This window comes from Sceloporus occidentalis, unplaced genomic scaffold (assembly GCF_023333645.1).
Source record: "Sceloporus occidentalis isolate IW3139 unplaced genomic scaffold, rSceOcc1.0.p SCAF_1, whole genome shotgun sequence".
NCBI lineage: Eukaryota > Metazoa > Chordata > Lepidosauria > Squamata > Phrynosomatidae > Sceloporus > Sceloporus occidentalis.
In genome coordinates this window covers 12,643,054-12,654,124 of record NW_028316981.1, presented here as the reverse complement: position 1 = coordinate 12,654,124, position 11,071 = coordinate 12,643,054, and the positions used below count along the sequence as shown (strand labels likewise).

The window sequence follows — 11,071 nt, the reverse complement described above, 5'->3', positions numbered from 1 at the left end:
TAAAAACCATCCGGTTTATCCCGGCAATAAACCTTGGAATCGTTTTATCTTTTCAAAATGTGTTTTATCCTTTTAAGAACTCTCTGTTTTAATACTGTAAGAATTTAATTTCATTTTAATGTACTTTTGTCTGTGTTTTTAATTGCACTGTTTGTTGTTGTTGTTTTTTAATGTAGTGAAGCTGCTCTGAGTCCCAGTTCTGGGAAAAGCGCAGGATACAAATCAATATAATAATAATAATAATAATAATAATAATAATAATTTGTATCATACTTTTCCAGAAGATCGAAGTGGCTAACACTAAAACATCCCTAAAGTACAATAATTGCTTGCTAGTACTGTATCCCAAACCCTCCCATCCACAGTTAATAATAACAGAGGCATAAATGGGTGTTACAGTTCAGGCCAAGGGTGTTAAAAACCATGCCAAGGTTCATTGCCAGGATAAACTGGATGGTTTTTAAATAGATGCCAGTCAGCCTCCTGGTGCTCAAGTGGTTAATGCACAGAGCTCAGAGTCTCAGAGAGGCAGGAAATCTGAACAATGGAAAGAGGGGGGTGGATTCCTGCCCCACAACTGAGCCTAGGGAGAAAGGGAACCTTGGCCTGCAGCTGGGGTGAGTTTCCTCTTTGCAAAGGCAAGGGGCTTTGCAAAGTGCCAGGGGACCAGGGCACAAGGGCACCAGGGGGGCATGGGAAGAGGTGGACCAAGCAGGCAGGCAGGAGCTGGAAGGAGAGAGATGCTTTGCAGGGCAGGATCCCATCCCCAAAGCCATGATCTGGGTGACCAGATAGGTCCTCCTCCCTGCAAAGGAGGACCAGTCACTGCCAAAGAAGCAGGGCATTCAGGGGAGAAAAAAAATGCAAGACACTGCAAAGCACTCATCAATAGAAATGTCAATGCCCTGCTTCTTAGCCCTGTTCAAAAGGGAGGGCATTTTGGGAATTCCTTCTGGGCAGAAGAAGAACATCAAAGCTGAAAGCACTACTATAAATGGCAGTTCAGTGGAGTGGAGGACATTTTGGCATTCCTCCTGGGCAGAAAAATAAAAACACATTACTATTTAAGTGCATGCTTCTTAGGCATGCTCAGAATGGGGGACATTTGAGGATTCCTCCTGGGCAGAAAATAAAAGCTAAAAACACTACTATAAATGTAAGTTCATGTTTTTTAGCCCTGCTCAAAATGGAGGGCACTTTGGAATTTCTCCTGAACAGAATATAAAAATTAAAAACACTGCTATAAATGTAAGTGCATGCTTCTTGGTCCTGCTCAAAATGGAGGACATTTGGGGATTCCTCCTGGACAGAAAATAAAAGCACTAAATTTAAGTGCATAGTCTTAGTCCTGCTCAGAATGGTGGACATTTGAGGATTCCTCCTGGGCAGAATATAAAAGCTTAAAACACTACTATTAATGCTTCTTATTCCTGCTCAAAATGGAGGGCATTTTGGAATTTCTCCTGGACAGAAAATAAAAGGTTAAAACACTGCTATAAATGGACATTTAGTGGAGGGCATTTTGGAATTCTTCTTGGACAGAAAATAAAAGCTAAAAACGCAACTATAAATGTAAGTGCATGCTTCTCAGTCCTGCTCAAAATGGAGAACATTTGAATATTCCTCCTGGACAGAATATAAAAACTAAAAACTACTATTAATGCTTCTTAGGGACATTTGAGGATTCCTCCTGGGCAGAATATAAAAGCTAAAAACTACTATTAATGCTTCTTAGTCCTGCTGAGAATGGAGGGCATTTCGGAATTCCTCCTGGACAGAACATAACAGCTGAAAGCACTACTATAAATGTAAGTGCATGCTTCTTAGTCCTGCTCAGGTGGTACCATTGTGATATGCTTGTGGATATTGGAAATAGAAGAGTTTACTTTAAAAAGAACAACAACCTAGCAGTGTGGTCTATCAGTAAAGATACCAAAGAACCAGTGTTGTGTACTGGTTGGAGCAAGACTCTGGAAGACCAGAGTTCAAAACCCCGAACAGCTCTACAAACCAAGCGGCTTTGGGTAAGTTAAGCTCTCTCAGCTTGGTGTCTGTGCCTTCAAGTCTCCTGTCGACTTATGGTGACCCCATGAATTTTATAGGATTTTCTTGGACAAGAAATCCTCAGAGGTGGATTGGCCAGTTTTTTCTCTGAAATAGAGCCAGCAGCAGCTCATTTTTGTTGGTGGTCTCCCTTTCAAGTCCTAACCAGCACTGATTCTGCTTAGTTTCCAAGATCAGACAGGATCTGGTGTCTTCAGGGTATTTCGGTCTTAGAGGAAGGCAGGGGCAAACCTCCTTGGAATAAATCTTGCTAAGAGAACCCTAGGATAGGGTCACCATAAGTTGAAGTTGACTTGAAGGCATGCAACAACATGAGTAAAAGAAAAAAATTAGAGTAGCAGAATACCTTTATTAGGCCATTAAAATGTTGTTCAAAGGCAAGCTTTCTCATCCATCAGACTGCTTTAGTATATTGGGCATTACAAAACATGGGAACAAGAGAGGACTGAGAAACAGAAAAGTCCAAAGATTACCTTGGCAAGGTGTTGAGACCCCTGAGATATAGAATTATACTGACATTCCAAAATGGAGACAGCAAGACTTGTGGAGTTTGCTCGAGATGCATTGGTTATCAGTAATCCCCTCAGTAGATGTAGGATCAATTGCTTTTCTCTAGGGGGTGATGATGATGAAGATCATATTTTTAACTGTCAGTTGAAAAAAAATTGAAAAAAGAATTACAGTCGGCACCCCGTATCCAGGGATTCTTTACCCACAAAGTCAACCATCAATGACTTGAAAATATATATTTTAAAAAATATGAATTCCAAAAAGTAAACCTTGATTTTGCCATTTTATATAAGGGACACCATTTTACTATGCCATTGTATTTAATTGGACTTGAGCATCTATGGATTTTGATATCCCCAGGGGTCCTGGAACTAAATCCCAGCTGATACCAAGGGTCCACTGCATGTGTGTGCGCGGTGTGTGTGTATGTTTCGATATTGTAATGATGTTCTTCTTTCTGCTAATAAGTGTCCACCTTTCTACCAGCAGAGAGGAACAAAAATGGAGAAGCAGGGAGAAACCCGACCTGCTGAGATGGAGAGATCAGTAGCAGGTGGAAAAAGCTCCAACGCAGTCCAAGTCACGACCATTCAAGAGTTTCTGAGAGGCTCAGATTCCCGTCAAATTAAGCAGGAGCCAGAGGAGGGCCTGCCACAGGGCTGGGATGCCCAATGGCAAGACTTTCTAAAGACCATGCAGCCACCTCATCCGCGATGGAAAAACCCACCTCTCCCCAGTCCTCCCCAATCAAGGGATGGAGCCAAAGAACCTCAGGCCTCTTTGAAGAGAGCCACTATTGCCAACCAGTGGCCGAGAAGAGAGCGGGTGGACCAAACCCTCGGTGAGAGTTGTGAAGAGCCCATTTCTTCGGTAAAAGTGAAGGAGGAGATTCTGGATGAAGAAGGTGCAGTCAGTGTGGAAGTGCACCGTCAGCATTTCAGGCAGTTCTCATACCAAGAGGCCGAGGGACCCCGAGAAGTCTTCCTCCAGCTTGAAACCCTTTGCCATCGGTGGCTGAAGCCAGAAAGACGCTCCAAGGAGGAGATCTTGGACCTCCTGATCCTGGAGCAGTTCCTAATCATCCTGCCAGAGGAAATGCAGAGTTGGGTCAAGGACTGCGGTCCGGAGACTTGCACCCAAGCGGTGGCCCTGGCGGAGGATTTCTTGCTGCGCCTGCAAGAGGCTGAAGGGTTGCAAGGAAAGGTAAAGCAAGGTTGATTCTCATCCTCTGAAAGAGAGATGGTGATAGAAATGGAGATGGGCAGCATGGCTGTGTGGGCAGGGGCTGAAGGAGACCACTGGCTCTATCTATTTGCAAAAGTGTTGAGAATGGTGCAGCCAATAAAGTTTATGTACAGCAATAACATACATCATTGAAAGAATTCTTGGGAAGGTTTGGTTCTACATCCAGTTCCACCACACAAGATCCACTCTGCCAGATTATACCTTATGTTATTTGGGGCCCCTCTCCAGTCTGAAATAGTAGGAGAATAAAAAGACTCCATTCTCCACTGGAAGTACAGGTTGAGTCTCCTTTATCTGAAATGTTCAGGAACAGAATTGTTTTGGATTTGGGATTTTTTTAAATTTTGGAATATTTGAGCTATCTTGGAGATGGAACCCAAGTCGAAACATGAAATTCATTTATGTTTCATATACACCCTATATACACGTAGCCTGAAGGTCATTTTATACATAATGTTTTCATTATTCCTTTTAAGGTTTTAAAGATCCAAATACTAGAGAATTCCTAAACTGACCATTTTTTCCCATTGATAATAGTACTGCAGCCACAAGCAACCTGCTAGTGACATATGTAGGGGTAAGTCTACATTACCCCTGCATGTTTCTTTCCTTAATTGTTGCAGAGGTTGCTGCTCTTTTCCAGTCTCTGCAACATCCAGTATGTCCTGGATTGACTATTTAGCTGCTGCAGTACACGATCCATGTGGCTGCTGGAGAACAGTGGGATGAGACTGGAGAAGCGTCTGGCTATGTTCCGTAGTCAGATGCAGAATGTTTACATCATCTGCTGAGCCTCTGGAGGACCCTGCCTCTGGCTACAGGGACATAGCCAGATGCTTTGTCCAATACCCCCCTGCTCTCTGCCAGCTACTGAATAGCCATGGGAGAGCGCTGTAGCAGCTAAACAATTAGTCCGGGACCAATTTTAAAGAAAAGATATAACATAGTTCCACCTGCAGAACCATTAGGCTATGCTATGCCATACTGGCTCTAGACCACTATATGCTCCTTCTGTTTTTTAACTCAGCATTTCTACTATTCAGTCTCTCAGGCTTGTCTTTGTGTTCTGCTTTCCATCCATATTTCTCTATCAGGTTTTGTGGCCTATGGAAGACGTGGCTGTGAATTCCCCCAAATCGGAGCAGGATCCATCAGAGGAAATGAACATCCAGATATCAGCAGATGCTGAGGAAGAGAGTGATGGGGAGACCAGTTTTCTGGGTAAGGGACAAGTGGATGGATTCGTTTCTGGGAGGGTTGGGGATGGTAAATAATCTTTTTCCTTTTCTTTTTTCTTCTTCTCCTGCCTGAAATTTTTGCCCTGACAATGGGACTCCTGGAAGAACTGTAGCTCAGGGATAGAGGGGAAGCTTTGCATTCAGGAGGTCCCAAGCCCAACTCCCAGCATCTTTAAGTAGGGCTGGGATAGCAAAAATAGGGACTAGTTAAAAATCAAACAATTCTTGTCTGAGTTGGAAATTTTCTAACAAACAGGGTCGATTTAATTAAATCTATTTTTTAATATGAGTCCGTCTTTCCTAGAAAGGCTAGTTTGGAGCTCTTTTGCCAAGAGATAGCCATCCAACTTCTGTTTAAATATCTCCAAAAAAGGAGAATCCGTCACCTTCTCAGGCAGTCTTTTCCACTGTGGAATAACTCTTACTGTCAGGAAATTCCTCCTAATGTTTAGAGAGCATCTCCTTTCTTGCAGTTTGAATCCTAGACTCCGTAACACCTGAAAACAAGATTGTTCTATCTTCAATATGGCATGACTTCAAATATTTATTAACCTTTCATCTTTTAAAATGATTCTTGTTGTTTCAAACTGATCAGGTTGATTTTACTGTATACCACCATGAAATCTGTGGGTATAAAACAGGATATAAATAATTTAGATATAGATATTTTGTTTGTTTGTTTATGGGATTTGTAAAAACACTTTTAAAACATTAAATAGATAGCTTTCAAAATTATATACATAAACAAATTCTCCATTTCTTCCAGCAGGCAACTGCCGAGGGTACGAGAACGGGGAAGAGAGCTTCCCATTCGAAAGACATGCTGATGTTGGCATCAGTGGACTGTCATTGGCGAGACTTAACGGGAAGTTTTTCCAAGTTTGTGGGTTGGGAGAGACTCCAGGAAGTGAACAGAGCCAAGAAATCCGTCGGGAGAACCAGACAGAGATCCAAGCTTTTATTCACCAGAAACGTTTGGAAGGGAGTCCCTTTTCAGAGGGAAGCCACAAGGCGAAACGGAAAAGGACCAGCTCCAACTGGGGGACAGTCCTGCGTCCTAGCTTTGACTTCCCTCGGAACCAGAAGATGCAAAAACTGTACACATGCACCTATTGTGGGAAGATCTCCAACAACAGCGCACACATGATTATCCACGAGAGGACCCACACTGGCGAGAAACCATACAAGTGCTCAGAGTGTGGGAAGTGCTTCAGCACCAACTGCAACCTCATGAAGCACACAAGAGTCCACACGGGAGAGAAGCCTTACAAATGCTCTGACTGTGGCCGGAGCTTCAGTGACAAAGCTTCCCTTATTGTCCATGAGAGGACCCACACAGGAGAGAAACCTTACGAATGCCCAATGTGTGGAAAGAGCTTCACCTCCAGCTCCAATCTCATCACTCATAAGCGGGTCCATACGGGAGAGAAGCCGTACAAGTGCACCGAGTGCGGACAGAGCTTTGTTCACAGGCCGCAACTTGTCATACACATCCGGACACACACAGGAGAAAAACCTTATGAGTGCCTGGAGTGTGGCAAGAGCTTCAACCAGAAAGCAGACTTGATCATCCACGGGCGTACCCATACTGGGGAGAAGCCATACGAATGCACCGAGTGTGGCAAAAGCTTCATTTCCAGTTCTTACCTCCGGAAACATGAGAGGTTGCACACAGGGAAGAAAGCCCAAGCCGGGGAAGAAAGTCACAAATGCACCTATTGCCGGAAGAGCTTTATCAGTCGGTCCAAACTTCTCATTCATGAGAGAACCCACACAGGAGAGAAGCCCTTTGAATGCACTGAGTGCGGGAAAGGTTTCAGCACGAGCTCTAACCTGGTCAACCACAAGAGGGTCCACACAGGAGAGAAGCCCTATGAGTGCTCAGATTGTGGACAGAAGTTCAGTACAAATTCCAACCTTGTCAATCACCGGAGGGTGCACACAGGGGAGAAGCCATATGAATGCTCGGATTGTGGGCAGAGCTTTGGTCACAAAGCATCCCTGAGGAGACACAAGAGAATCCATTCTCGAGAGACAACCACATGAGTGCTTGAAATGCAGACCCAAAAATGTAGATACTAGCGCTCAGCATAGGAACGTAGGAAGCTGTCATACACAGAGTTAGATTACGGGTCCATACACTATCTGTTAGGGGCTCTCCAGAACCTCAGATAGATCATTTCCCAGCCTAATCTTGAGCTTCTTGGAATTGATCCTCTGCAGTCAAAGCATAGCCTGTACCTCTGCACTGTGGCTCAGCAACCAAGGTGGCTACCTTTATGCCTATGAGAAGCCCACAAGGTGGATATGAAGGCAAGAATGTCTGGAATCCAATGGCTGCAGTTCCATTGCAGTTATATGGCATCGAGTCCCACTGAATGCAGTGCTGCCCTAGTGCATAAGACCAAGGATTTTCTAGCCCAGTTTTTCTTTTAATTTGTTTTGTTATTTCAAGAATCTAAGAAACCAGAAGGTGCTACCTAGGTTGGGCAACAAACTGTTTGCTCTGTTCTGGGTACTTGTGGTGAAGTCTCCTTCTTTTGGAGGTTTTTAAGTAGAGGCTGGATGGCCATCTGTCAAGAGTGCTTTGATTGTGTATTCCTACATGGAAAGGAGATGGCTTGGATGGCCCTTGGTGTCTTTTCCAAATCTATAGACCCTCTTCGGTTTCTTACCTTAAACCAGAGGTGAACCAAATGCATGCAGCCCACCCTAGGGCCCAAGCAAAGTGTGTTAAATATAAATATATATTGCCCCCAAAGGCTCTCTAGGAGACATGGGGGGCATTTTAGCTCCATTTTAGTACCATCTCCGGGCCATTTTAGGACCAGCAGAGAACTTACTTAATATTAAACAAGCAAGTGAATAGGAAGTGTCTTATGGTAACTTCCTCTTTAAAAAAGGATCCTCCTAGGCCTAAAATGAATGAGACCCAGTGTGGTGAAGTGTTTTGAGTGTAGGACTAGGACTGTGGAGATTGGAGTTCGAGTCCCTGCTTGGCCATGGAAATCTACTGAGTGACCTTGGGCAAGTCACACCCTCTCAGCCCTAGAAAAGCCTGTGATAGGGTCGCCATAAGTCAGAAACGACTTGAAGGCACACTACAACAACAACAGCAACAGGCTTAAAATGACCTGGAGAGCCCAAAGCCTTAGGAGAAATGCCCCTCACAGCCCCTAGGTATTCGAGGGAAGTCTGGGTCAATTTTTAATTTTTTTAAGGGGGAGTATGAGGAGGTGGTGGCCCCATGGGGAGGTGTGGGGTTGGCAGTGCCCTATGGCCACCCACACTTGCCCATCCCTGCCCTTAACCAAACATGGACAAAGTGTGTCCTTCTGGATGTTATTGTTCTGCAACTCGCAGCAGTCATGCCCAGTATCGCCAGTGTTGAGCAATGCTTGGTGTTGCAGACCAAGAAGTTCTGGAGGGCCATATGATTCCCACCCCATACCTTAAATATGTTGCACTGGCCATGCTTGCACTTTGTGGTAAGCTGTGGTCTGTTGCTTTCACCTTGATTTGCACACAGAGGAACAAACAAGTCGTACTCTGTTTTCCCCATTTTTGGTTGTTTCAAAATTTCCTGCCTACCCACCCTTTTTGTCAGCTCCTGTTTCAGGGTGGGCAGTTATGGGAACAAGACTTTGTTCTCTAGGATAACAACAAGCTACAGTTCAAACAAACCCGAGTTAATTATCTAGCAAAAAGTTATAGCCTCCCAATTGTGGTTTGTGGTAGCTGATCATAACCGGTGTGGTGTAATGCTTTGAAAGCTGATCTGTAACTCTGGAGAGGGTTCGAATCCTTGCTTGGCCCTGGAAATATTACACCTGAAAACTGATCAGATCAATCCATAACTGGCTAAAAAAATGGGTCAATATATATTTTTTAAAAACCAAAAAACACTGGAAAAAGAGGGAAAAAATCAGCCAAAATGGCAGCCAAAAGTAACATAGTGTCACTTCCAGGCCCATCAGGGATGGGACGAGTATATATGTTTATGTATGTGCCTTCAAATCCTCTGTCAACTTATGGCGACCCCATGAATTTCATAAGGTTTTCTTAGGCAAGGAATCGTCAGAGGTGGTTTTGCCAATTCCTTCTGCAGAAATATAGCCCACAACTCTTAGGGGAGATTCAGACGTCGTTTTTTTAGTGTGACTATGCAAATTTACGCAGCCATGCATTCCAGTTTTGTTGTTCACACTATTATTATTTTTTGGTCGGGCCACATCTCTGCACATCTGTGCATATTCTGTTGCTCACACGTGTCAGCACTGCGAATAAAGATGGAATTGATGATGCGGTTACGTTTGAAATACATTCTAGCATGCAGAGTTTTATCCAAGTTTATCCCGTGTCTATTTGCATCAGTTATTCACACTGCTGACAATGTGAATCTTTTTTAAAAATGAGGGGGGGGGGGGGGGAGTGAGATAGAATATCCCAGGTTAAAGTGGGTTTTTTGGCAGCCTACCCCACAAAAAAAACTTTATTGGATGCATTCGAAATGCATGTGAACAACAGAGATTTATCCCATGTTCAACCTGGATTATTTTCACAGTCTGAATAACCCCCTATTGCTATCAGCCCTCCACATGTGCGGCTTTGACTTTTGTGGGTTTGGTTATTCATGGATTTGATTAATATGCTTTCTCTAGAAATCTCTAGGTCCTCCAGCATGACTCTATGGCTGAATTCCACCAAAAGTTGCGCTAGAGGATCTAGAGATTCTTATAGAGAATGCTTATCTAGGCATTCATATGTCCTCCGGTGCAATTTCATGGTCAGCTTCTGTCAGATGTTGACCATAGAGTTGCGCTGGGAGATGTAGAAATTTCTTGAGAGTACACTTCTCTAGGCATTTGTAAGTCCTCCAGTGCAACTTCATGGTCAACTAGAGTTGCACTGGGGGACCTAGAAATTCCTAGAGAGTTGTTCTCACATTAAGAAGGTGTTTTTTTCTATTTGAGGTTTCACACAGGTCCTGTGCCCCTAAACCTCAACGAATGTGCAGGGTCCACTGTATTCATTGGCAGTTTCTTATCCAAGTACTAACCAGGGCTGCCCTGCTTAGCTTGCAAAATCAGACCGGTACTGGTGCCTTTCAGGTATTTAGGCCCTAGGTTCAAGTGTATAGTCCCAATTCCTTCTGCAGTTACCCACAGAGGCATCTAGCACTGGTGGGAGAATATAGCAGGTCTGGGCTGCTACTGATAGTTTACTCTTCCATGAATCTGTCTAACTTCCTATCCAAGCTTGCAGCTTGTGGACTTCTTGTGGCAGGGAATTCCACTGTTTAACAATGCAGTCTGCAAAGAAATACTTCCCTTTCATCTGTCCCGATCACCCACCATTCAACTCCCAATAAGTGTTCCTGGGTTTTAGTGTTACAAAGAAGGTTGAAAAGGAACAGGAATGGACCAGAGTTCAATGAACTGTATGTTGACTTACTGTTTATGTCTGAATCTGGACATAGTCTGATTGAGGATGAACATGGAGGAATTGGGGGTGTCCCTGATTCAGTCTAGAGCAGGAGTGGGCAAAGTATGGCCCTCCACATGTTGTTAGACTGCATATCCCAGCATCCCTCACCATAGGCTGTGCTTGGCTAAGATTGATGGAAGCTGGAATCCAACAACTCTGTGTTTGAGTCTTGAACCCTGAGTTGTGGCACACTACCAAGACACAAGGCCTTTTCTTTATAGTATGAGGAATTAGTTGGAATATTGGAAAGTAGAGGACTTGAAGAAATGATTTATTATAGAAATAAAAAAGTTGATTTAAAAGCAGCTTTGAAATAGACTTGATGCAATGTGATTAATTCTCAGAGGGGATATATGGGAAGGGGATCACCCAGCTTAGGGGGCATCTACACTGTAGAAATCATGCAGTTTAACACCTGCATGGAATTTGTAGATTCACAAGGGCTTTAGCCTTCTCTGCCAAAATGTGCTGGTGCCTCACAAAACTACAAGTCCAATGAGTCTGTACAATGGAAGCCATGGCAGTTA

At 43.8% G+C, this 11,071-nt stretch overlaps 1 pseudogene across 1 annotated transcript; it reads left to right on the top strand.

Annotated features, from left to right (window-relative positions):
• The first annotated feature begins 1,961 nt into the window (after window positions 1-1,961).
• Window positions 1,962-9,462, top strand: LOC149320809 (uncharacterized; annotated as a pseudogene). The gene is made up of 4 exons (XR_016279356.1): window positions 1,962-2,024; window positions 3,064-3,777; window positions 4,914-5,040; window positions 5,824-9,462. The product of XR_016279356.1 is annotated as an uncharacterized LOC149320809 (transcript).
• The last annotated feature ends 1,609 nt before the right edge of the window (window positions 9,463-11,071 follow it).